This window comes from Bufo gargarizans, chromosome 7 (genome assembly GCF_014858855.1).
Source record: "Bufo gargarizans isolate SCDJY-AF-19 chromosome 7, ASM1485885v1, whole genome shotgun sequence".
Taxonomy (NCBI): Eukaryota; Metazoa; Chordata; class Amphibia; order Anura; family Bufonidae; genus Bufo; species Bufo gargarizans.
The window spans coordinates 100,353,363-100,362,529 of record NC_058086.1 but is presented as its reverse complement, the minus strand read 5'-3'; the positions used below and the strand labels follow the sequence as shown (position 1 = coordinate 100,362,529).

The 9,167-nt window shown below is 48.9% G+C and overlaps 1 pseudogene; it reads right to left on the bottom strand.

Moving 5' to 3' along the window:
* Nucleotides 1-1,536: 1,536 nt before the first annotated feature.
* LOC122944182 overlaps nucleotides 1,537-9,167 on the bottom strand; it is a 46,567-nt pseudogene continuing 38,936 nt past the window's right edge.

The window sequence follows — 9,167 nt, the reverse complement described above, 5'->3', positions numbered from 1 at the left end:
CACAGTGTGCGCCCCCCCGCCCCCCCTTCCTCCCTCTATTGTAATAATTCATTGGTGGCACAATGTGCGCCCCCCGCCCCCCTTCCTCCTTTCCTCCCTTTATTGTAATAATTTGTTGGTGGCACAGTGTGCGCCCCCGCCCCCCTTCCTCCCTCTATAGTAATAATTTGTTGGTGGCACAGTGTGCGCCCCCCATCGGCCCCCGCACTGGCCACCAATGATATTCAAATTGGGGAGGGGGGGGTCTGCCCCTGCCCCCTGCTGCCTGGCAGCCCTGATCTCTTACAGGGGGATATGATAGTACAATTAACCCCTTCAGGTGCGACACCTGAGGGGTTAATTGTGCTGATCACGGCCCCCTGTAAGAGATCGGGTGCTGCCAGGCAGCAGGGGGCAGTCATGTACACAGTTTGTAGTATATTCTAACTAGAAGCGTCCCCATCACCATGGGAATGCCTCTGTGTTAGAATATACTGTCGGAAATTAGTTTTCACGATCTAACTCATATCCGACAGTATATTCTAACATAGAGGCGTTCCCATGGTGATGGGGACGCTTCAAGTTAAAATATACCATCGGATTGGAGAAAACTCTGATCCGATGGTATAAAAGGGACTCCAGACCTTACATTGAAAGTCAATGGGGACGGATCCGTTTGAAATGGCACCATATTGTGTCAACGTCAAACGGATCCGTCCCCATTGATTTGCATTGTAATTCAGGACGGATCCGTTTGGCTCCGCACGGCCAGACGGACACCAAAACAACTTTTTTTTTCATGTCCGTGGATCCTCCAAAAATCAAGGAAGACCCACGGACGAAAAAACGGTCACGGATCACGGACCAACGGAACCCCGTTTTGCGGACAGTGAAAAAATGCTGTCGTGTGCATGAGGCCTTATGACCATAGACCAGGGATATATCTTCTGGGACTGCAACCACCGTACTATTAAACAACTGAGTTATCTATTTGGCCAGTTGGACACCTTCTGCCAGTTCTGGTCCCTTTCCCTGACCCTCTGAAGAGTTGGAGGTCATTCCAGCAATTAAATCAACTAAGGTACGGTTGTTGCAGGCCAGATTCTTACCATTTACAGGATCTATACCAACACCAGTCATTGCAGACGAATTTGTCATGAGGACTAAAAGACATACCTTTTGACCTTATTTGCAAACAACAACAGTGTGTCCAACTTTGAAAGCATGACATATTGCACCACATGTTCTCGTTCCAGGGGGTAGAGCTATAATTTGCTGGTGGCCCTAATCTGTTTACTATGAACCAGGGGGGCTCAGTCCATCCTGCAATGGGTAAGGGTATCTCCCTGTTTTTAGTTTGGACTTAACCTGCTTCATGCCTGTGAAAAAGATAGTAGAGTTGGCCAGTTCAGTCAATTCAGATAAACTGAGGGGCACGGCGAAATAGGGCATACTGGCTGAACTCACAGGACTGTGAGTACAGATCCAACAGTATGCCACTTTTTATTCATCCCTTCAAACACCTGATGGTGCTGTATCAAAACATTGTCCCATTCATCATTCAGTGGACAAAACACTGCTGACATGCTCAGGGTCAGAGCCACTGTCTGCAGATGGACCTTCATCCTGTGGTTCCAAGACTTTCTTGCAGTGAGAAGCGTGTATCCAGTTGGGTTTTCCTTCAACCTTTACAGCGGTGTGGGTGGTCAACAGTTCTTGAAATGGACCATCGAATCTTGGAACTAGTCCTTTTCTTACATGCCTTTTTATCACCACCCAGTCTCTGGGCTGCAAGTTGTGAGTTCCTTCTATTAAGTCAGGATATGGAAATGAAGCAAACACCTGTTTATGCGTGTATTCTAGCCTTTTTTTGAGGGCCCATATGTAACTGGTCAGACTGTCATTATTCATCTGCAGCTGCTAGGGAAAGTACAACACTAACCTGGGGGCACTTCCAAACAGGATCTCAAATGGGGACAACCCTGTCCTCTTGTTTAGGGTAGTCCTTACTTAATATAGAGCCAGAGGCAGGCACTCTGTCCGGGGCCTCTGGATCTCTCGCATGGCCTTTTATCCATTCAAACGCTTAACTCGGAAAGCGTGGATCACCCCTAATGCCTACATAACTTCACTTTTCACTTCAGCTGCGAAATGAGAACCTCTATCTGACTCAATGACTTCAGGAACACTATACCTGCATATCAGTTCACTGACCAGTTTCTTTGCCGTATTCTTGGCATTTGCTTTGGCTATTGGGAAGGTTTCCGGCCAACCTGAAAAGAGATCAACACACACGAGAACGAATTCATACACACCTACCTTTGGTAGTTGTATATAGTCTATCTGCAGGCTCTGAAATGGGTAAAGTGGCCTGGGGGGGGGGGGGGTGCTTGCTTGGAGTCTTCACCACTTCACTGGGGTTATTCAGTGCACAGAGAAAACCTTGGAGCAATCAACTTACCATGGCACCTTTCGATAGGTGAGTGGGCCCGTGCGCCCCCTGAGCCATCATAGGATAGAGGGCTCTGGGTAGGTATATTTTTCCTGACACTTCCCAGAGTCCCTGCCCATTCGGCACTGGTCCTCTCTGAGTCCAGGAGGTCTTTTCTCCTTCATCTGCATATGCAGACAGTTTAATCAACACATCTTCAGACACGTGGTGAGGCTCCAGGGCTCCGACAGGGATTACCTCGGGTTTTCAAGGCTTCACTGCTGCCTCTTTTGCAGCCCCATCTGCCCTGTTGTTGCCCCTACCCTCACAGGTTTGTTGTCTCGTATGTGCCTTAACCTTGACAATGGCTACTTCCTCTGGAAGCAGTAGTGAGTTCATTAGTTCAAACACTGAGTCTTTGTTTTTAATGGGCTGACCTGCAGAGGTTAGAAAGTCTCTAGCCCGCCACATGGGTCCATAGTCATGTGCAATACCAAAACCATACCTAGAATCAATTTACACACCTCAGTGAGTGCCTTCAGCTCTGCCTCCTGTGCAGACATGTGCCAAGGGAGTGGTTCAGCAATGGCTACCTCATGCTGTGTGACCACTGCATATCCAGTGTGGAACCGGCCATCCTCTCCCATATTCCTGTTTCCATCTGCAAAACACTCAAAATCAGGGTTATCAAGTGTTTTTTCATGAGAAAGTCCAGAAGTTTCTTGTTGCATCAACTGTATACAATCATAGTTATGCACAGCTTCATTGTATGAAAATTATTCACTGCCTTTTCTGTCAGGTGAAATGGGTCAGATAATAGACAATCACACAGAGGCTGCATTAACATGGAGACATGTCTAATCCAGGGGAGACAGTATGACAACAGCCCCCTTAGGCTTTATGCTCCTTTGGGCACTTGAATCCTTTCAACAGCATCCCTTCAATCTGGGGTTTTCAAAATTGTCACCTTGTTAACTTCTCTAGGAATATGAACCATCCTGTAACTGACAGGCGGCCCCCTAACTGGGTTTCTTCTTTAGTAACAATTGGGTAACAACCGTACTGTCTTATCTTTAGTTTAACTGGCTCAGATTCACGGACTGTTTCTCCCATAAATCCCACAGCCAGTACATAACAAGGGCTTAACTGATAAGGCTGCAAGAAACTCTTTCCTACATATATAGCATCGTTAGCGCTCCCTTCAGAATCGCTGCAACGCAAAGAGATTTCCAATTCAATTAGCAAAATCGAATCACGTAAATAGCCATTGAGAAAATTCAGGCTGCAATGTTGGTTTGTGAACACCAGATGGTGCATGGAACTAGTCAGTTAGTTAGTTCCCATGCTCTATACAGTGTCTCCAGCAGTGAAAGGGTCTCCAGCAGGAATCCTGTGCCCTGGAGAGCAAAGAATAAAAAATAGCAATACATATAAATTAGTGATAGATCCAGGAGCATACACAAACAAATAAATTAATATCCAATAAATAGGTCCTTCACTAACTGCCTGCTGTCTCTGTTGTATGGCAAATTCCATTAAAAGATCGAAGCGCTGACATTGATAGTTCCCTTACGTCCTACCAGCAGCACAGATGGGGTTAACTGCCCCTGTGGACTGGTAGGACCGGCGGAATTTTAATGAGCCCAAGAACCAATAAACGATCTTCAGCTCCCTGAAAGGGAGGAGATCACCCCCCAGCCCACCGTGTTTTTTTCTGTCCTCTGGACAGGTTGGACTGGCGTATCGCTCCCCCTCAGGGAGCTGAGAGCTCTAAGGGCTCTCTTTCTTTCTTTAGAATGAATCGCCCCGTTTTTTGGCTCTTATTTGCCTTTATTTTAGGCTGATTGCGGCGATTTTTGTACCTGGGGTACCGTCGGGGAGCGGGGTATCCCCCTCCCCTCTTCTTTCAGTATTGTGCGGTGTCCCGTTTCTTCCTATCGCTACATGCGTGCGGCGCTATGGGCGCCGCCATCTTCCGGAAGTGACGCGCACTAGGTGCGCTACGTCACTTCCAGTTTTTTCGCAGCGCGATCTGAGGTTCTATCCTCACCTCCTTTATTAAATTGTTCCCCTATATACATCCTGGGATCCAGGATTAACCGGGGGAGCTACTTACAGCAGGTTGAGCCAGTATAGGCTCTCTTATATCTCCGGGCTATTTACGATCTAGGACCCGCCCAGGGGGCGGGGCTTTCTCCTTTTAAGCACCCAGAGCCTGTCAGTCAGTGCTCTGGTTGCATCGCTTTGACAAGCTAGCTCCAGAGTTCCCTGTGCCTTGAGATATCCTTGTAGTATTGCTTGGCTTGGGTTTGTTGTTCCTCTTCTGCAGCTCTATTTTCTTCTAGTGCTGGTGGGCCCCCTTAAGGTCTTGTTTCTCCACCTCCAATTTTTGTAGGTGTTATGACCTGTTTTTTCTTTCCAATTACAGACTATGGCTTCCCCTAGGGATCCGGATCAGCGAAAGGCTGGGGCCAAGAGGAAGCATTTGGCGTGTTTTGAATGCAACACGCCCTTAGACGACGGCTGTCTCTACTCTAGATGTGAGAGTTGTCGCACGGCATCCACGGAACCCACGATGCAAGAAATGTTTCAGTGGACGAAGACATACGTGGATGATTCCATTAAGGGAGTGGTGCGTCTACTTAATGAGAGGTTACCAGGACCCTCTCAGACTCCCATGGATGTGGTCGCACCAGTCGAAAGACCTACCCCCTGTTCGGTGGGATCTTCTTCTGAGGAAGAAGAAATTACTTCTTGCTTTTTCCCTCCAGAAAAGACGCAGAAGTTACTTAAGTCCATCAGGTCGGGGGACCAGGATGTTGACATGGGGGAGTCCTCAGATCCCGCTGGACGGACACAGGGTGTCTTCAGAGCGGATGAGACCCTTCTCTCTGTGATGTGCACAGAGTGGCGAAAGCCTGAGAAAGGTCCAGTTCTCACCAGAAAGTTTAAACTCATGTACCCGATGGCTAAACCCTTGGTGGAATCGTGGGGTTCCGTTCCCAAGGTGGACATGGCTATAACCAAGTTGTCCCGGCGCACTCTAGTTCCTGCAGACGATGGGTCTAGTCTGCAGGACCCTCTAGACCGGATGGCAGAGTGCACCCTTAAAAGGAGTTATGCGGCGGCCGCTGCCTCCGCGTCAACTTCAATTGCGGCCACTGAAGTAGCCACCTATTTACGCTCTAGGCTCAACCAGATCCAGACGGACGTGGACCAGAGCGTATCCAGAGATGATATCCTGGCAGCCTTCAAATCAGCCAATCTGGCTATGGACTTCCTAGTTGACTCCACCCAGATGCAGCTGAAGCTAACCGCAAAAACTATGGCCCTAGTTTCGGCTGCCCGCAGACCACTTTGGCTGAAACCTTGGATCGCGGACAACGCGTCCAAGTTCAACCTTTGTGGGCTCCCCTTCGAACCGGATAGGCTGTTCGGGTCCGAATTGGACAAGATAATGGAGGGGCTCTCCGATAAAAAGGGGAAGAGCCTCCCCCAGCAGCCCTTTCAGGGACGCCCCAGACAGGAGAAGAAGCGCGAAGGTCGTCCGGGGCAGCAGTCTAGACGCAGAGATTGGGGGGGACCGTCTCGTAAATATTCGAGGCGCTCCCGTAAACCCACCAAGGAGGCAAAACCCTCCTGACTATGGGCCTCTTCGAGGCTCTTGGATAAGCCCTGCTGCCCCTGCAGTGTCTCCTCTAGACTTTCCCGTACCACTCCCCCAAACTCCCGTGAGGGGCCATCTCTCCCATTTCAAAGACTCTGGGAGTCAGTTGATCGCAGACCCTTGGGTTCTGGACTTAGTCTCCGTCGGGTACCGGGTAGACTTTATCTCTCTCCCCCCAGAGAGATTCATTGCCACACGAAACTTCGGGTCGGCCAAACAAGTGGTCCTGGAATCTTACATCCAGGACTATATCTCCAAGGGAGCCCTAGAGGAGGTGCTGGCAGGGGAGAGAGGCCTAGGCATTTACTCAACAGTGTTCCTGGTTCCCAAGAAGACGGGAGACCTCCGGATTATCATCGACTTGAGATTTCTCAATTGATTTATAAGGAAAACAAGGTTTCGCATGGAAACCATAAGGTCAGTCGCCCATATCCTCAACCTCGGGGATGTCATGGCTACTCTGGACCTCAAAGATGCGTATCTTCATATTCCGATCCATTCCGCTTCCCGGAAATTCCTCAGGATCGCGGTCCAGATTTCAGGGGTTCGCAGGCACTTTCAGTTCACCGCGCTTCCCTTCGGAATCTCTTCTGCCCCCCTTATCTTCACCAAGGTGGTGGTGTCGGTGGTGGCAGCTTTGAGACTTCAGGGTCTGACTATTATTCCTTATCTGGACGATTGGCTTTTCATAGCCTCTTAAGTTCCGATCCTTACCCACCATCTTCAGATCGCAATCTCCTTTCTCCTCCGCCTAGTCTGGATTATCAACTGGCAGAAGTCGAATGTGAGCCCATCGACTTCAATCCATTATTTAGGATTCGTGGTCGACTCTGTGGAGATGTCCCTCCAGTTGACTTCAGAAAGGAGAGCACGGATTCAGGACCTGGCAAAATTCCTTTACGTCCCTCGTCGAGTCTCTATCCGGACTCTCATGAAGATGCTGGGGCTCATGTCAGCGGCTGCGGACGCAGTTCTCTATATAAACAAGCAGGGAGGCACAAGGTCATTGCCCCTTCTATCAGAGATCGGGGTGATCCTTCGGTGGGCAGAGTTGAACCTTTTCCATTTATCTGCCGTTCATATTCGAGGCTCCCTCAATATGATAGTGGACCGCTTAAGTCGAGGATTACCGACCATGGAGTGGTCTCTGCATCCGGAGGTCTTCAAGCAGCTAGTTCACAGTTGGGGTATGCCAGAGGTGGATCTCATGGCAACCAGGTTCAATGCCAAGGTGCTGAGGTTCTGTTCCCTGTACAGGGAAGACAACCCCCTGGCGATAGATGCTCTGTCGATACCGTGGAGGTTCAGGCTGGCTTACATCTTCCCTCCGTTTTCCATGATACCGAGGGTATTGACGAAAATCCGTCAGGATCAGGCCTCGGTAATAGCCATCATACCGTTTTGGCCCAGAAGATCCTGGTTTACCCAGCTCATTCAGATGAGTCGGGGACAATATTGGAGACTCCCCCCGGAGCAGACCCTGGTGTCGTGGGACACTCACCTCTGCCCAGATCTGCAGACGTTCAACCTGACAGCCTGGAGGTTGATCAGTCCCTTCCCAACATAGAAGGGCTTTCCGAGTCGGTCCTGAGAACTTTGTCGCATTCCCGAGCAGAGTCTACAAAGAAGGCCTACTCCAGGATCATGAGAATCTTCGTGGCATGGTGTGATTCCAAACAGGTGGCGTCTGCAGATCCGCCCCTTCCTGCGATACTACAATTCCTTCAAGATGGATTAGATAGAGGCCTATCTCCAGCTACCTTGAAGGTACAAATTTGTGCCATCTCGGCCTGTCTCAACAGGCCATATTCTCGGGACCCACTCATCAAACACTTCCTGAAGGGAGCTGAGAGACTAAAGCCTACTATACTGAAACCTATTCCCCAGTGGGATCTTTCAGTAGTGCTCAGGGGGCTAGCATCTCCCCCCTTCGAGCCTTTGGAGGAGGTAGATTTCAAATTTTTAACCTTAAAGATGGTCTTTCTTCTGGCTATAGCTTCAGCCAAAAGAGTCTCTGAATTGCAGGCTTTCTCTGCAATTCATCCATACATTATTTTCTTACAGGACAGAGTGCTCCTGAAGTTTTTACCATACTTCAGGCCTAAGGTGCCTACCTTTCAAAACATCAACCAGGTAATCTCTTTACCAGTTTTGTTTACAGCCTCCTCCTCTGATACTCCAGCTAGAGACCCGCTGGATAATTCTAGATGCCTCCAGATCTATGTGGATCTATCCAGAGAGTTCAGGATAGATGAGAATCTCCTTATCCTGTTTGCCGGTAAGTCTAAAGGCCGTAAAGCATCTAAAGCCACCATTAGTCGCTGGATCAAGGAGGCCATTAGGGAAGCCTTTGTCTCCCAAACCTTAGATCCTCCCGAGTTTGTGAGAGCCCATTCTACTAGGGCGGTCTCCACCTCGGTTGCGGAAAGAAGCCTTCTCCCCTTAGAGTTGATCTATAAGGTGGCCTCCTGGAGCTCTGAGTCAACCTTCATCTCCCATTATAGGATAGATGCTAGGATGGAAGAGTTTTCGGCTTTTGGGCAGACAGTTCGTAGTTCTGCCAGGCATGAGGACCCTCCCTAGGGGTTTCATCTTGCTATCTCCCCATCTATGCTGCTGGTAGGACGTAAGGGAATCGTTAATTTCTAACGATAAATTGTTTTCCCTTAGTTCTAACAGCAGCACACAAATATCCCACCCTAAATACATCATACTTGTTAAAAACACGGTGGGCTGGGGGGTGATCTCCTCCCTTTCAGGGAGCTGAAGATCGTTTATTGGTTCTTGGGCTCATTAAAATTCCACCGGTCCTACCAGTCCACAGGGGCAGTTAACCCCATCTGTGCTGCTGTTAGGACTAAGGGAAAACAAATTATCATTAGAAATTAACGATTACTTACTAACTACTGACACCATGGGCCAGATATATCATTACTCTGACAGCTCACTCCACTTTCACATATGGCTAAAGTCAGTTTTAGCCAAGTCAGATTTATGAACTGCCCTTTAAGACTGTAATAAATGTGGTTTGACGGTAGCAGTATATCCGTCAGTAAGCAGCTTTACAAAAGTCGCACATCTTTACGAAAA